Raw genomic sequence first — 17,528 nt, 5'->3', positions numbered from 1 at the left:
GTACAGGAGAAAACTTTCTGCAAAGAAAATTAATGGCATAGGCTCTGAGATTAACAACTGACAAATAGGAATTCATGAAACTGAATGTCTTCTGTAAGGGAAAGGATATAGTCAATGAGACAAAATGGCAGCCTATAGATTGGGAAAAGATTTTCACCAACCCCGCATCCAACAGAGGTCCAATAAACAAATATATAAAGAACTCAAGAAGTTGGACACTAACAAACCAAATAAGCCAATTAAGAATAGGGTACAGAGCTAAACAGAATTCTTAACAGAGGTACCCCAAATGGCCAGAAAGCAACTAAAGAAATGTTCCTCACCCTTAGACATAGGGAAAATGCAGATCAAATGACTGAGATTCCATCTTATACCCATCAGAATGGCTAAAATCAAAACTCAAGTGACAGAACACGCAGGTGAGGATGTGGAGCAAGAGGAACACTGTTTCATTGCTCATGGGAATGCAAACTTGTACAACTACGCTGGAAATCAATTTGGCAGGGTCTCAGAAATCTGGGGATAGTTTTACCTTAAGACTTTACTACTCCAGAGTAAAGCTGATATACTTTTAAAGTATACCCAAAAGATGCCCCACTATACCACAGGGACACTTGCTCAACTATGTACATAGATATATTATCTATAATAGCCAGAAAATGGAAAAAACCCAGATATCCCTCAACAGAAAAAAATGTTCATTTATACAATGGAATCCTACTCAGCTATTAAAAACAATTATGTCAGGAAATTTGAAGGCAAATGGATAAAACTAGAAAATATGATCCTGAGTGAGCTAACCAAGGCCCAAAATGGCATGTATGGAATGTACTAACATGTAAGTAGACATTAGCCAAAAAAGTGCAAAATAACAATGCTACAATCCACTGACCCAAAGAAAATAATGAGGTTCCAATGGAGAATCTTCCTTAAAGGGGAAACAAGATAGTCCTCAGAGGTGGATTGAGGGAGGGAATTGGGTAGAAGAGGGGGTGAGGAAGGGAATGGGGATGATGATCAGCTGTAATGAGAAAGGTTGAGATTGAGAATGAAAAACTGTGGTGGGTATCACTGGGAGTAGTTAAAGACCTGAGACTGGAGATAGCATACAGAGAGTTTATGGGGGTGAGCCTAGCTGGGATTCCTATTAGAGTGGGAAATAGACTGAAGTGGCCACTTCTTATAGCCCGAGGAGGGAGAAAGACATCAATTTATCTACAAAACTGTAACCTAAAAGTGTTCTTGCCTATAAGATGCACAGAGATAAAGATGGCTCAGAGACTGAGGGACTGGCTAACCAATGACTGCCCCAACTTGAGACCAAGCCCACATGAGAGAGACAACCCCTTGCACTATTAATGATACTCTGCTAGGCTTGAAGACAGAACCCTAGCATAACTGTCTCCGTAGAGGCTACATACAGCATCAGATGGAGGCAGAGGCAGGGACCCACAGCGAAACAAAAGCTGGAGCATGGGGAGTCTATTGGAAGGGTGTGGAATAGAATTGAGCAAGCCAGATAGATTAAGGACACCTTAAGAATAACCACAGAGTCAACTAACCTGGGATCATGGGGATTCACAGAGGATGGGCCACCAACAAAGGAACATGCACATGGGCTGGACCTAGGCAACCCTATACATTTGCTGCAAAAGTGAAGCTTGGTCTTCATGTGAGACACATAACAAGTGGAGCCTGGGCTGTGTCAGTCTCTGTTTCCTGCCATTCAATTCCCTTCCTCCTACCTGGACTGCCTGGTTGGACCTAAGTGGGAGAGGATATGCCTGGTCCTGTTGGGATGAGAGGTTCCGGGGGCAGGGGGTGTTACAAAAGGATGCATTCTCTTTCTCTAAGGAGAAAGGAAGGGGGCAATGAGGTGAAGAATTTGTAAGGGTGGGACTGGGATGTAAGTGAATAAAAATAAATTATTGAAAAAGATATAAACAGAGCTTAGGTTCCAGTCCTAAGGCCTCCAGCGGGAGCCTTCAGATATCCGCTTTAGGATCCAGAACAGCCTGGGCTACAACACCACATCGCCAGGCCCTGCAAGAGGCCAGAAGGGTAACCAGGAGGCCGGCTGAGAGGAGTCAGTGTGCTCTGGTGAGTCCAGCAGGCCCCAGGCGGGAGCCTTCAGGTGTCTGCTTCGGGATCTGAACAGCCTGGGCCACAACACCCTGTCTCCAAGCAGTGCAGGAGGTCACCTGTGCACCAGAGGCCAGATGGGAAGAGGCAGCTTGCACTGTAGAGTTCAGCATTGACAAGACCAACTAACACCATTGAGAACTAGATGGCAAAAGGCAAACCCAGGAACATAAGTAACAGAAATCAAGGCAATATGGCAGCATCTGAACCCAATTCTCCTTTAACAGTATGTCCTGGATAACCCATCACCAGAAAAACAAGATTTGTATTTAAAATCACTGGTCATGATTCTGGTAGAGGAACACATGAAGGACATATTTAAAGAAATTCAGGAGAAAATGGATCAAAAGTTAGAAGCCCTTAGAAGAAAAACACAAAAATCATTGAAAGAAATTCAGGAGAATACAAAAACCAATAAGGAGGAAACACAAAAATCACTTAAAGAAATACAGGAGAACTTTGGTCAACAGGTTGAGGTCATGAAAGAGGAAACATAAAAATCTCTTAAAGAATTACAGGAAAGCACAAACAAGAAAGTGAAGGAGCTAAGCAAAACCATCCAGGATCTAAAAACAGAAGTAAAAATAACTAAGAAAACTCAAAGGAAGACAACTTTAGAGATAGAAAACCTTGGGAAGAAATCAGGGGACATAGATGCAAATATCAGCAACAGAATACAAGAGATAGAAGAAAGAATCTCAGATGCTGAAGATACCATAGAAACCATGGACTCAACAGTTAAAGAAAATGCAAAATGCAAAAAGCTTGTAACCCAAAATGCCGGGAACCATCCTCAGAACTCAGTGCCAAGAACTCTCCATACCAGGAGCCATCCCCATCTGGCTCTCAGTGCCAAGAGACCTCGATACCAGGAGTCATTCTCACTTAGATCTCCATGCCAAGAACTATTCCTACATAAATCTCAAAACCCCCTCCTTTTGAAGTTCATCTGTAGATACGTTACTATAGCAACCCCTTTCCACTTCACCGCCTCATGACCCCCTTTTATCATGCCAACATTCCAACAGCAATAACTAGCTTTACCAGAAATTATGAGAAACTGTTTCTTAGAAATGATACCAACCCCCTGAGATTGTTCCCCCCTTTACCCCTCCAAAACCTTGTATGCTTCCCTTTATATTGACTTGTCTGAAAATTAAAGTTTGACAGCTTGATCAGAACTAGACAGGCTGTCCGGCCTCTCTCTCTTGTGTCTTGTCGTCCCATCACCTTTCCTCTAGGTGGCATAAAGGAACCCTGTTGACTGTTCTGCGTGTCGGGACACCAAAACATCCAGGAAATCCAAGACACAATGAGAAGACCAACCCTAAGGATTATAGGCATAGATGAGAGTGAAGATTTACAACTTAAAGAGCCAGCAAATATCTTCAATAAAATTATGGAAGAAAGCTTCCCTAACCTAAAGAGAGAGATGGCCATGAATATACAAGAAGCCTACAGAACTCCAAACAGACTGGACCAGAACAGAAACACCTCCCATCACATAATAATCAAAATCGCAAATGTACTAAACAAAGAAAGAATATTAAAGGCAGTAAGAGAAAAAAGGCCAAGTAACATATAAAGGAAGACCTATCAGAATCACACCAGACTTCTCACCTGAGACTAGGAAAGCTAGAAGATCCTGGGCAGATCTCATGCAGACTCTAAGAGAACACAAATGCCAGCCAAAACTACTATACCCAGCAAAACTCTCAATCACCATAGATGGAATAACTAAGGTATTCCATGACAAAACCAAATTTACCCAATATCTATCCACAAACCCAGCCCTACAAAGGATAATAGGAGGAAAACACCAAAACAAGGAGGGAAACTTCACCCTGGAAAACTCAAGATAGTAACCTTCTTTCATCAAACCCCCCCCTCAAAAAAAGATAACGAATCAAATTTAAAAAATAACATCAAAAATAACAGGAATTAATAATCACTATTCTTTAATATCCCTTAACGGCAATGGGATCAATGCCCCAATAAAAAGACATAGACTAACCGACTGGATACATAAACAGGACCCTACATTTTGCTGCATACAGGAAACACACCTCAATGTCAAAAACAAACACTAGCTTAGAGTAAAAGGCTGGAAGACAATTTTACAAGCAAATGGTCTCAGGAAACAAGCTGGAGGAGCCATTCTAATATCAGATAAAATTGACTTTCAACCCAAAGTCATCAAAAGAGACTCTGAGGGACACTTCTTGCTGGTCAAAGGAAAAATACAACAAGAAGAACTCTCAATCCTGAACATCTATGCTCCAAATGCAAGGGCACCCTCATACATAAAATAAACTTTACTAAAGCTCAAAGCACACATTGCACCTAACACAATAATTGTGGGTGACTTCAACACTGCACTTTCCTCAATGGACCGATCAGGAAAACAGAAACTGAACAGGGACACAGTAAAACTAATTGAAGCTTTGGACCAATTACATCTAACAGATATATATAGAACATTTTATCCTAAAGCAAAAGAATATACCTTTTTCTCAGCACCTCATGGTACCTGCTCCAAAATCAACCATATAATAAGTCACAAGACAGACCTCAACAAATATAAGAAGATTGAACTAATCCCATGCCTCCAATCAGATCACTATGGAGTAAAAGTGGTCTTCAATACCAACAAAAACAACAGAAAACCCACATACACATGGAAACTGAACAATATTCTACTCAATGATACCTTGGTCAAGGCAGAAATAAAGAAAGGAATTAAAGACTTTTTAGAACACAATGGAAATTAAGACACAACTTACCCAAATCTATGGGACACAATGAAAGCAGTGATAAGAGGAAATCTCATAGCCCTGAGTGCTTCCAAAAAGAAAATGGAGAGAGCATACATTACCAGCTTAATGACACACCTGAAAGCCCTGGAACAAAAGGAAGCTATTTCACCCAGGAGGAGTAGAAAACAGGAAATCATCAAACTCAGGGCCGAAATCAATCAAGTAGAAACAAAGAGAATCATACAAAGAATCAACAAAACCAGGAGCTGGTTCTTTGAGAAAGTCAACAAGATAGATAAACCCTTAGCCAGACTAAGCGAAGGGCACAGAGACAGTATACAGATTAACAAACTTAGAAATGAAAAGGGAGATATAACAGCAGAAACTGAGGAAATCCAAAAAATCATCAGATCCTACTACAAGAGCCTGTACTCAACACAACTGGAGAATCTGGAGGAAATAGACAATTTCCTTGACAGATACCAAATACCAAAATTAAATCAGGACCAAATAGATCATCTAAACAGTCCCATAATGCCTAAAGAAATTGAAGGAGTCATAGAAAGTCTTCCAACCAAAAAAAGCACAGGACCAGATGGTTTCAGTGCAGAATTCTATCAGACCTTCAAAGAAGAGTTAACACCAATACTCTTCAAATTATTCCACAAAATAGAAACAGAAGGAACACTACCCAATTCCTTCTATGAAGCCACAATTAGGCTGATAACAAAACCACACAAAGATCCAACAAAGAAAGAGAACTTCCGACCAATTTCCCTTAAAATTGTTGCCAACCGAATCCAAGAACACATCAAAATGATCATCCACCATGATCAAGTAGGCTTTATCCCGGGAATGCAGGGTTGGTTCAATATACGGAAATCCATCAATGCAATCCACTACATAAACAAACTCAAAGAAAAAAATCCCAATTCAATTCTTCACAGAGTTAGAAAGAGCAATTATCAAATTCATCTGGAATAACAAAAAACCCAGGATAGCTAAAACTATTCTCAGCAACAAAAGAAAGTCTGGGGGAATCAATATTCCTGACCTCAAGCAATACTACAGAGCAATAGTGTTAAAAACTGCATGGTATTGGTACAGTGACAGGCAGGAGGATCAATGGAACAGGATTGAAGATCCAGAAATGAACCCACACCCCTATGGCCACTTGATCCTCGACAAAGAGGCTGATAACATCCAATGGAAAAAAGATAGCCTTTTCAACAAATGGTGCTGGTTCAACTGGAGGTCAGCATGCAGAAGAATGCAAATTGATCCATCCTTGTCTCCTTGTACTAAGCTCAAATCCAAATGGATCAAGGACCTCCACATAAAGCCAGACACTCTGAAGCTAATAGAAAAGAAACTGGGGAAGAACCTTGAGGACATAGGTACAGGGAGAAAGTTTCTGAACAGAACACCAATAGCATATGCTCTAAGAGCAAGAATTGACAAATGGGACCTCATAAAATTACAAAGTTTCTGTAAGGCAAAGGACACCATCAAGAGGACAAATCGGCAACCAACAAATTGGGAAAAGATCTTCACCAATCCTACATCAGATAGAGGGCTAATATCCAATATATATAAAGAACTCAAGAAGTTAGACTCCAGAAAACCAAACAACCCTATTTAAAAAATGGGGTACAGAGTTAAACAAAGAATTCTCACCTGAAGAACTTTGGATGGCGGAGAAGCATCTTAAAAAATGCTCAACTTCATTAGCCGTTAGGGAAATGCAAATCAAAACAATCCTGAGATTTCACCTTACACCAGTCAGAATGGCTAAGATTAAAAATTCAGGAGATAGCAGATGTTGGAGAGGGTGTGGAGAAAGAGGAACACTCCTCCACTGCTGGTGGGGTTGCAAATTGGTACAACCACTCTGGAAATCAGTCTGGCGGTTCCTCAGAAAACTGGGCACCTCACTTCCATAAGATCCTGCTATACCACTCCTGGGCATATACCCAGAGGATTCCCCACCATGTAATAAGGATACATGCTCTACTATGTTCATAGCAGCCCTATTTATAATTGCCAGATGCTGGAAAGAACCCAGGTATCCCTCAACAGAAGAGTGGATGCAAAAAATGTGGTATATCTACACAATAGAGGACTATTCAGCCATTAGAAACAATGAATTCATGAAATTCTTAGGCAAATGGATGGAGCTAGAGAACATCATACTAAGTGAGGTAACCCAGACTCAAAAGGTGAATCATGGTATGCACTCACTAATAAGTGGATATTAACCTAGAAACCTGGAATACCCAAAACATAATCTACACATCAAATGAGGTACAAGAAGAAAGTAAGAGTGGCCCCCTGTTCTGGAAAGACTCAGTGAAGCAGTATTCAGCAAAACCAGAACGGGGAAGTGGGAAGGGGTGGGTGGTAGGACAGGGGGAGAGAAGGGGGCTTACGGGACTTTCTGGGAGTGGGTGGGCTAGGAAAGGGGAAATCATTTGAAATGTAAATAAAAAATATATCGAATAAAAAATGATAATGGGTTATTAAATCAATAGGGAAACAACATATTAAAAACAGATATCTGATTAGAAACAAAACTTTCTTAAAATGTACTCTTCTCCAAAGCTTAAATGGATATAAAACAAAGCAGAATAAAACATCCTAGAAATGATGAAAAATAAATATTTTTGTAATATTTGAAGGTGTAAGGATCTTCTTAGGATATTGAAAAGCAAAACTCTTAAATTAAGATTGCTATGTTGTATCACATAGCAGCTTAAGAGTGAATGACTGATTAAATACTTTATAGAATATCTAGTTATTATTTTAAAGGGCTTTGAAAAATCAAGAGTAAAAGAGCTCTTCATCAGAAAAGATGGAAAAATGAGACCAGTCCCTAGAGTGCTTGCTTTGTAAGTACAAGGGTCTGAGTTACATCTGCAGAGTGCACATAAATAGTTCAGGCATGGTGGCACACAGTTGTAAGCCCAGCATTGAGGATGCAGAACAAGGCAGCTTCCTGGGGCTCACTTGCCAGTCAGCCTTATCTACCTGGCCAGTTCCAGCTATATACCTGGTATATACCTGGGATACTTTGGTTTCTCCCTCCACAGTGCTGGGACTACAAACCCATATCATCACACCTGGCATAAATTTTAATGTTTTCTAGGGATTGAACTCAAGTCTTTATGCTTCCAAGGGAAGCAATTGATAGGATGATGTATTTCCCCTCTCTTGGAAAAGAACTTTTAACAAGCAAGTCACAGAAGAAATACAAATGACAAAAGAACTGATCATGTAAAGAATCAATTCATCCAAACCTAGAACCATAGAAATATAAAATGAAGTAACAATTAGCTATTCTTTCTGTCTTACCAGATTGGCAGAGGTGAAGTAGAATAGTACTACTAGCATGAGTGTTAGTACAATATCTCTCAAAGGAGCTTAAAAATGTGAAATCATAAAATGAATGTTCCCTAGTAAAGATTCTATGGAGTGAGGTATTCCATATCCAGACAGACAGCTGCTATGTTCTCTTTCAGCTGAGGATCCAACACCATATCTTTAGACATGAGTACATAACCTGAAGTAACTGCAGAAACCCCAAAAGTAAAAAAAGAACATTTTGGGAGTGGGTGTAGGAGCAACAGAGAGCAAAATAATAGCAGAGCATCAGTGATGTGAAGAGTTATTTGAAAAACAAGGTAGCTCTAACTAGTGAGAAGAAGGTGTTAATACAGAAAAAAGGGTACTGAAATAACAGGATGTCTGAAAAACTCTTAAGCAACCATACTATTACTATTTACCTAACATACCCATAATATATGTAAGTCAATGTATAAATATACATGTACATTTTAAATAAAATGTCCCATTTGTAACTGACAACGCTCCAAAGAGACAAAGACTACCTAAGAAAGACTCCAACTCCAGACATGAGAAGCCATCTTTTGAGTTGTTGATCAGGACTGTCCAAGAGACTTACAAAATTCATTAAAAGCTATTGCTATTGCCCTCGACCATTTCCCCAATCTCCTGGAGACAGAAGGTAAATCCCTATTGCAAAAGATACCATGTTCTTTCAACACAGGGCCCAGAAGCCTAGAATTAGATCTAACCTTAAACCCTTCCCCTCAGAGACTAGCTTTCGTGGTAGCAGAGGTGCCATTCAAGCCGCCAAAGCACAGAAACAGCCAACAGTCCTACGGGGCTATAATGTCTATGAACCACAATGGTAACCAGCATGATGCTATGACACAGAGGAGCAGTTGTGGTACACATACCTTAGCAGTAATCATCAGTTCTCTAATTGGACTTAAGACCTGATCAACAAGAGGACCAACATAGCTGTCTAAACATGAGACCTAATCAAGGTAGGTCACCAATAGGCAAGCTAATATTGTAGGGGAAATTTCAGGAAACTTCAACTGTCATCTAAAGAACTACAGGAAATTAGGGAATGCTGAGAGTAAGAGAAATAATCTCCCCCAGGGAAGAGCACATACACTGATTATCCAACTCCAAATTAGCTCTAAAAACATACATATCATATGTTATATGATTGATAAAACACACACATACACAAACACACACTCACACACACGCACAAACACACACAGAAAATTGTTGAAGAAAAAGATGCCGTGAATTTGGAAGATATCAAGGTGGTAGGGTTTCAAGGAGAAAAGGAAAGGGAGAAATAATATATTATAACCTCTAAAACAAAATTTTTAAAAAGCAAAAATTCAACCACAGGGGACCCCAACTTCTGTCTATTGATTGGGTGTAAGTATCTGCACCTGGATCTTTTAGCTGCTTGTTGGGCCTTGTGTAGGGCAGCCATGTTAGACTCATGTCTGTAAGCTCACCATTGCATCAGTAATAAAGTCAGGCTTTGAAGCCTCCCCTTGAGCTGGATCCCAATTTGGCCCACTCACTGGACCTCCTTTCCCTCGTTCTCTTCTCCATTTTCCCCCTGCAGTTCTTTTAGGCAGGACAAATTGTGGGTCAGAGGTTTTGACTGTGGGATGGTAACCCCATCCCTCCACTTGTTGCCCTGTATTTCTACTGGAGGTGGACTCTACAAGTTCCATCTCCCCACTGTTGGGCTTTTCATCTAAGGCCCCTCCCTCTGAACCCTGAGCAATTCTCAGTGAGAAAAGAAGCACCAAACCCTCCAGAGACTTAAGGCCACAGAGATGGGGTAGAGCTGGTAGGGTTGGGGATGGGGGACTTGGAACATCCTCTTGTAGACAGGGAAGGAGGAATGGCATGAGGAACTGTAGGAGAGGGTGACAACTGTATTGTAAAAAAAAAAGATTTAATAATAGTAGTAGTAGTAGTAGTAATTAATAATAGTAATAATAATAATAATGATAATAATAGTAAATGTTCCTTTGTCCCCTGAAAATGTCTGTTTGGCACTTTGTATCTCATAAGGAACTATGCGTAAATTAAACTATAAATCAAACACAGAGTAAATAAGTTATAGCTTTCCTATAAAACAGAATCTATGCAGTATAATAAACAATTAGTAAGAGTATAGATATGATTTCCATATACATTAATTGCTTAACAGGATTTTGCATTATTTCTGAAAACTACATTAAACAAATGGCCACAGTAATAAAGATGATACAATTAAATTAATTAATTGTTAAGTGCATCTGTGTTTCCCAGGAAAAGATGTCTGATATATGTCGAGTTATATAGTTTGTTATACACAAACACACACACACACACATACACACACACCAGGCCCAACCACATATACACATATTCACACATAATAATTAAATAAATAAACATATTGTAATAAAAAAGCAGGCTGAAAGATATTTATGTGGAAATATTACCCTTATCACAGTGATGACTTCAACACCAAACAAAAAAGAGGCACTTAAAATTCTGGTAGAGATTCCTCTATCTACTGGGAGTATGTTCTAAGGTCCCCAGTGGATACTTTAGGCTGTGGTACATATCAATTCTTATAACTGTAATTTCCTACACAAACATAATATGAAAAATATTAATTTACATGTTAAGTAGAGGCAAGCATTGACAACAATAACTAATAAATTATTACATATAAATAAATGCAAAAGTTATGAAAACATACTACAATGAACATTAGGTGAATATTATCTTTCTCTTTTGAAATATTGAAGACAAACATTAAGATAATTCATGGATTTGGTCAACAATGGATGACTGAAGTCAGGGATGGTGAAATCATGGGTAAGATGCAATTGTTGCACTAAGAATATGGGCTACAGAATAAATTTAGAATTTGTATATATGCACATAAATGGGGAAATGTAGTCTAATATCACAAGAGGAAAAGGACAGTAGAGTAATAAATGAGTGAGAGACGGTAGGTCATGAAGCACAGTGTCATTCATGGCTCATAGAAGGCCAGGCATACATTTCCTCACACGCTAAAGATTCTATATGACGGTCAACTTTCCTGAGGGAATCAACAGTGTCCTCTCTGTCTGTTGAGGAGAGATCATGAAGAAGAATCATTAGGAGTAAGAGAAATATAATAAGGAAGATAAAAGTTATAAGAGATGGAGAGGAATCTAAGACCATAAGAATCTTGATATGTAGAGAAAAGACAGGAGGAAGAGAACCCAGGGAGTAGTCTGCAAGTCTGGAAGGTGCCTCTGAAGAGACTTGCAATAAGTCATTATATCTTTTGTGCCACTGTAACACTGTAATAGAAAGCTCTGTCCACATGTCCTTTCATTTTTCTCACATAATTCACTAGATATGATTAGCCTCAAACTCGTGACTCTCTTTCCTTCCCTGGTGATGGGATTACAGTCATATGTCACGATGTCTTTGTTTTGTTAATAGTTGATTTGTTTTTCTGATAAGTTCATGTGTGTGTATCTTAATGACACTCACACAGCCAGACAGCTGCACACATGAGGCTATTCCATACACACACTCTACGAGCAACATTTTTTACAATCTGCTTTACACACACACAAACACACACACACACATACATACACACACATACACACACACACACCCCATGTCAGCATTCAATATACAAACAATATACATTCAATTTACATTCAATATGCATTCAATATATACCAATAGACACAGGAAGCACACAGTCCTTTATATACTATCTGGATAGCTGCTAACTCTTTCACCATAGCAGAGTAAGTACTGACCATGGCTGAGCTATGCAGCAATTCAGCAGCTCTGTTGTGCATGAGAAAAAATATTTAAACATTAAGATAAGTTTGATGTATTGCTCTCTCTCTCTCTCTCCCACATACTCTCACCTCTCTGCCCTTGGGCTGTCCTCCCCACCCCCACGTGGTCACGGCTGGCCTCCACTTCACTTCACTTCTCTACTCTCTCTCTCTCTGTCTCTCTCTCTGTCTCTGTCTCTCTCGCTCTCTCTGTCTCTCTCTCTCTCTCTCTCTCTCTCTCTCTCTCTCTCTCTCTCTCTCTGTCTGTCTGTCTGTCTCTCTCTCTCCCTTTCTCTACCACTAACTCCCTTCCCCTACTCTGAATAAACTCTATTTTATACCAAAAAAAAAAAAAAGGTTTGTTGTATCACTAGTAGGGTTGTTACCTCTTCTGAACTAGGAGGACTATCCTGGTTGTAATTGGACTCTCTTCTTCATAGTATCATCAGAGGAGTGGAACCAGCAGTGTTGATTTATTCATAACTCCTACACAGAGAGCAATGCTTAAGAGAAACAAGCACAATCTTGATGAGTTCCCCAAACGAAGATTCTTAGTGTCCTTGCAACTCCTGCTGTATTTAATATGCCAAAGGGAGATGGTGGAATGTATAGAAACCTAAGGAAGCAATGAAAAGCTGAAGGCTGATAGCTAAGCAAGGAGAGAGCCAGGCAGAGCTGCCTTCCACACCAAAGGGAGAGTAATACTGGAGGGCATGGACTCTGAGCCCTCTGTGTCTTTGTGGTTCCTATGGGATGAGTGTCATCCCCGAAGGGGAAAGTTTGGATTCCAGTTTTCAGATGGAGATTTGGGAGAAGAATGGAAATAGATGTTTTGGGGGGTTTTGTTTTTTTGGGTTTTTGTTTTGTTTTGTTTTGTTTGTTTGTTTGTTTTACCTGGGAGCCTGATAAGAAGAACTCTGAATGAGTGGAAGGATGGCCAATAACACGGCCTATTTCTTCCACCCCAATCTCCAGTCAACCCTACAGAATTATGCAGACTAGATCTATGAGCAGTTTACCCTCTCTTACCTCAGTGCAGACATGGAGTAGAAACAGTGTTGGAGGTATCATCCATGATACCTAGCATGAGGGAGAGACTTAAAGGACAGCCCTGGTTTCTGGGAAATTTTTTTCAAAGGGCAGACTGATCTTATGAGATCTAGCTGTATCCTAATTCTGCCTTTCTGCTTTACTTCACTGAGTACAAGCTCCAAGTCTCCTAGGTCTTGCTTCTAAATATTTTTCTTTGAGGAACTATTTAAGGGTGGGGCCCTAAGGGTTTTGTAAACAGTGAATTCCCTGGAGGACTGAGAGTGTTTGGTGTTACTATTGTTCTGCCCTTTATAGCAACACCCTGGGGCAATTTGTGTTATAATTAAAATCACAAACTAAATTTGCCTAACTACACATATCTCTCTGCCTTTCAAATCTTGGAAAATTTTGCTCAAAATAGATATATGCTTAGAGTTTCACAAAGACATCTCACTTCTGATTTTGTTAAAATAGTAATTGAAACTATAGTTAAATAAAATAGTCAACCATGCCTTGCCTCACCTGAGGTTTGGCTTTACAATTGAGGAATGTAACTTGACTTCTGGGCTTGAACTTTCCATTCAGATTTTTACAAGTTTTGGCACCTAAAGTACACAGAAGACCACATAAAATAACAAGAATTTAATTGTCTTAACACTGACCAAATAGTAATATGACAATGTGTTTTCCAATGTGTAAGAATAATGGCTTATGACTTGTATAAGGTTATCCTTTTGTTATTGAAAATCTGATTCCTCTGCCCTCATATCTTGTTTCAATCAAGAGACAGCATTGTAATGCTCCTGCCTAAAATCTCCTGTCTCAAGTTTGTGTAAACTATTCTTCCTATTTATTCTCTGCCTTGTCAATAGATGCCGTTCACCCAATGGGTGGGCAGAAGAGAGAAGGGGCAGAAACTTCTATTAGCCAGGGGGAGGAGAGAGGCAGGGGAGAGAGATTCACATTATTTGGGAGGAGTAGAGGGTCTGAGAAGACAACAGGAGTAAAAACATCTGAAGCCCAAAGGGTTAGATCAATAATAATGTAAGAATCATGGGTTTATAGCTAAATTGGGAGGTACCTAATTTTTTTTATAGATTAATAGATTATAGAATTACCCAGATATTGAAGTACAGTTCGAAATAAATCTTGGTTTTTCTGTGTGGTTATGGTGAACTAACAAAGGTAAAGAAATGCAGCTTATGGATTAATTTGCCACTTGCACTTATATTAAATGAAGTCATGGGCTAAACCATCTCTCCAGTTCAGCAGTTAAGATCACTGACTGCTCTTCCAGAGGTCCTGAGTTCAAGTCCCAGCAACCACATGGAGGCTCTCAACCATCCTGAAATGGGATTTGATACCTTCTTCTGGTGTATCTGAAGAGCCTACTCACATACATTTAAAAAAAAATGCCTTCATAGATCAGGCTGTTGACAAACATATAGAGCATTTTAGAGAAAAAAATCATTTTACACCAAGCTTCCTTTATTACTTTTATTCTTCTATTTGACATAAAGACTTTTTTGTTGTTGTTGTTTTTCATAGGGATAATTTATAATAAGACAATTAAAATTACATTTATTTGTGTGTATCTCTCTCTCTCTCTCTCTCTCTCTCTCTGTGTGTGTGTGTGTGTGTGTGTGTGTGTGTGTGTGTGTGTGTGTCTGTGTCTGTGTGTGTGTGTCTGTGAGTATGCTCATGTGACATAGCATGTGGGGCCAGAGGACAACTTGGGGGAATCTACTATATTGGTTTCAGGAACTGAACTTAGGTTGTTAGGTTTGTAGTAGGTACCTTTAGCAGCTGAGCTATCTTAATAGACCCAAGTCAAATAATTTTTAGATGAGACGTTACGTTCTTTTTAAAAAAAAATAAATAAATCTTTCTTATGTTTATTAGTTTTTGAGAATTTCATACAATGTATTTGACCATATTTATCCTTCATTCTCCAAGTCCTTGCAGACCCTACTCCTCTTCCCTATCCACCCATTTTTGTGTTTCTTTTAAAAAATAAAACCTATTGAGTCTCATTTGTACTACCCATACACTCTTGGGGTACGTGGCCATTCACTGGAGCCTATCAGACTTGCCAGGGGTTATTCTCATAACTAAACAACAACATTGTAAGCATCAGCATCAGCATCCAGCAACAACAAAAACACAACAACAACAAAACTGACTGTTCTCCAAGCAGCTATCACTTGCCAATAGCTCCTCAACTTAAAATGTATTCAAGAGTTTCGACCTAACTTCTTTTGGTATTCTCATTGTGAATTCTGATTTTTACGACATGAATTTGAGAATAACTCTTCTTAGTTATTAAAACAAACAAACTGACTTGGTATTTATATACCAGTCTTACGTTTTTCATACTGGGATGATGGTTTATGGGTTTTTTTCTATTTTGTTTCTCTTAACTGCTGAACCATCTCTCTAGCACCTCTATTTTGTTTCTTCTTATGATTGATAATTATTCCACTGTATCTGTATGTCACACTGTGAAGCTGATGGACATTTGTGTCATCTGGGCATCATAGAGCCTGGGAAGAAATGCTAGAGTAGAGACTGGACCACAAAGATGATTGTACTTTCTGGGGAGTACTGATGACTGAGTATGGTACCAATACTAGTCTAGTGGAGGGCGACACTGAAGCCTTCACACTACTGTAACCTACTTCCTCTTGAACATTGCAAGCAAATAGACAAAAACAAGAGAATGGCGGTAATTAGAGCATCTAATGAATAACTATTTAACAAACAACTCTTAACACAAAAAATACAAGAAAGATAAAAATCAAGACAATGTGAAAAAAGTATTCATTAAAAAGCAATGGTTTCTTATCCATTCTTTTGTTGTGGGACATCTGAGCTGTTTCTCCAGCTTTTGGCTATCACAAATAAGGCCACTGTGAACATAGTAGAGCACATGCCCCTATGGCATGCTGCGGAATCTTTTGTCTATATTCCCAAGAATGGTATTTCTGGGTCTTCAGGAAGATCTATTTTCAATTTTCTGAGGAACCTCCAGATTGATTTCCGGAGTGCTTGTACCAGTTTCCAATCCCACCAGCAATGCAGGAGTGTTCCTTTTTCTCCACATCCCTGCCAACATGTGTTATCACCTGAGTTTTTTATCTTAGCCATTCTGATTGGTATAAGGTGGAACTCAGGGTCATTTTGATTTGCCTTTCTTGATCACTAAGGACTTTGAACATTTCTTTAGGTGCTTCTCAGCTATTCAAGATTTCTTTGTTGTGAATTCTCAGTTTAGTTCTATATACCCCATTTTTTTATTGAGTTGTTTGGGATTTTGGTGGTTAGCTTGGTTCACGTACACAGTGGAATATTATTTCACTATTAAGAATGAGGACATCCTGAGTGTTGCAGGCAAATGGATGGAACTATAGAATATCATTCCAAGTGAGGTGACTCAGATCTAAAAGGACATTCATGGTATGTACTCATTCATAAGTGGATAATAGCAAAAAAATTTAAAAAGTACAGAATACCCAAGATACAGTCTACAGAACTCAAAAAGGTCATAAGCTGAAGGGCTCAAGTGAGGACTACTCAGTCGCACTTGGGAGGGTGAACAAAGCAATCACAAGTGAGGAGGAAGGGAGGGACCTGAGAGGGAAAGTGGATGGAAGGAGGAGGGGTGACCTGATCTAGTATTGGGTGAGGGAAAAGAACTGAAGCCCTTAGGGCCAGCAGAAAGAATGGAAACAGGCAGACACAGGAGGTAGCAGGTTGGGGGGGGGGGGGATCCAGTCAGAATGCACCAGAAACCTGGGAGGTGAGAGACTCTCAGGTCTCAAATGGAAGGATCTTGGATGACAGTAGGGAAAGGGAACTTATAGAGCCCACCTCCAGCAGGAAGGCAGGGCATGATGTGAGGGAGGAGGTTGCCATCTCACAGTCAAAACTCTGACCCATAATTGTTCCTGTCTGAAAGAATTACAGGAATGAAAATGGAGTGGAGCTGGAGGAAAAGCATGTCCAGTGACAGGCCCAAAGTGGGATCCAGCTCAAGAGAAGGTCCCAAAGCTTGACACTATTACTGAGGCTATGGAGTGCTTTCAAAAAAGGGCCTATCATGACTGCCCTCTGAAAGACCAAACAAACAGCTGAAAGGGTCAGATGCAGATATTTGCACCCAACCAATGGTCAGAAGCTGCTTACCCTGTGGTTGAATTAGGGAAAGGCTGGAACAAGCTGAGGAGGAGGGTGATCCTGTAGGAGGAACAGCAGTCTCAACCTGGACCCCCGAGATCTCTCAAATACTGGACCACAAACCAGGCAGCATACACCAGCTGATATGAGACCTACAACACATATACAGCAGAGGACTTCTGGGTCTGGGTTCAGTCAAAGATGATACACCTAACCTTAAAAAGACTGGAGA

Source organism: Apodemus sylvaticus, chromosome 1, assembly GCF_947179515.1.
Source record: "Apodemus sylvaticus chromosome 1, mApoSyl1.1, whole genome shotgun sequence".
Classification (NCBI taxonomy): Eukaryota; Metazoa; Chordata; class Mammalia; order Rodentia; family Muridae; genus Apodemus; species Apodemus sylvaticus.
The sequence above is the reverse complement of the archived record's forward strand: the minus strand, read 5'-3'. Positions refer to the sequence as shown.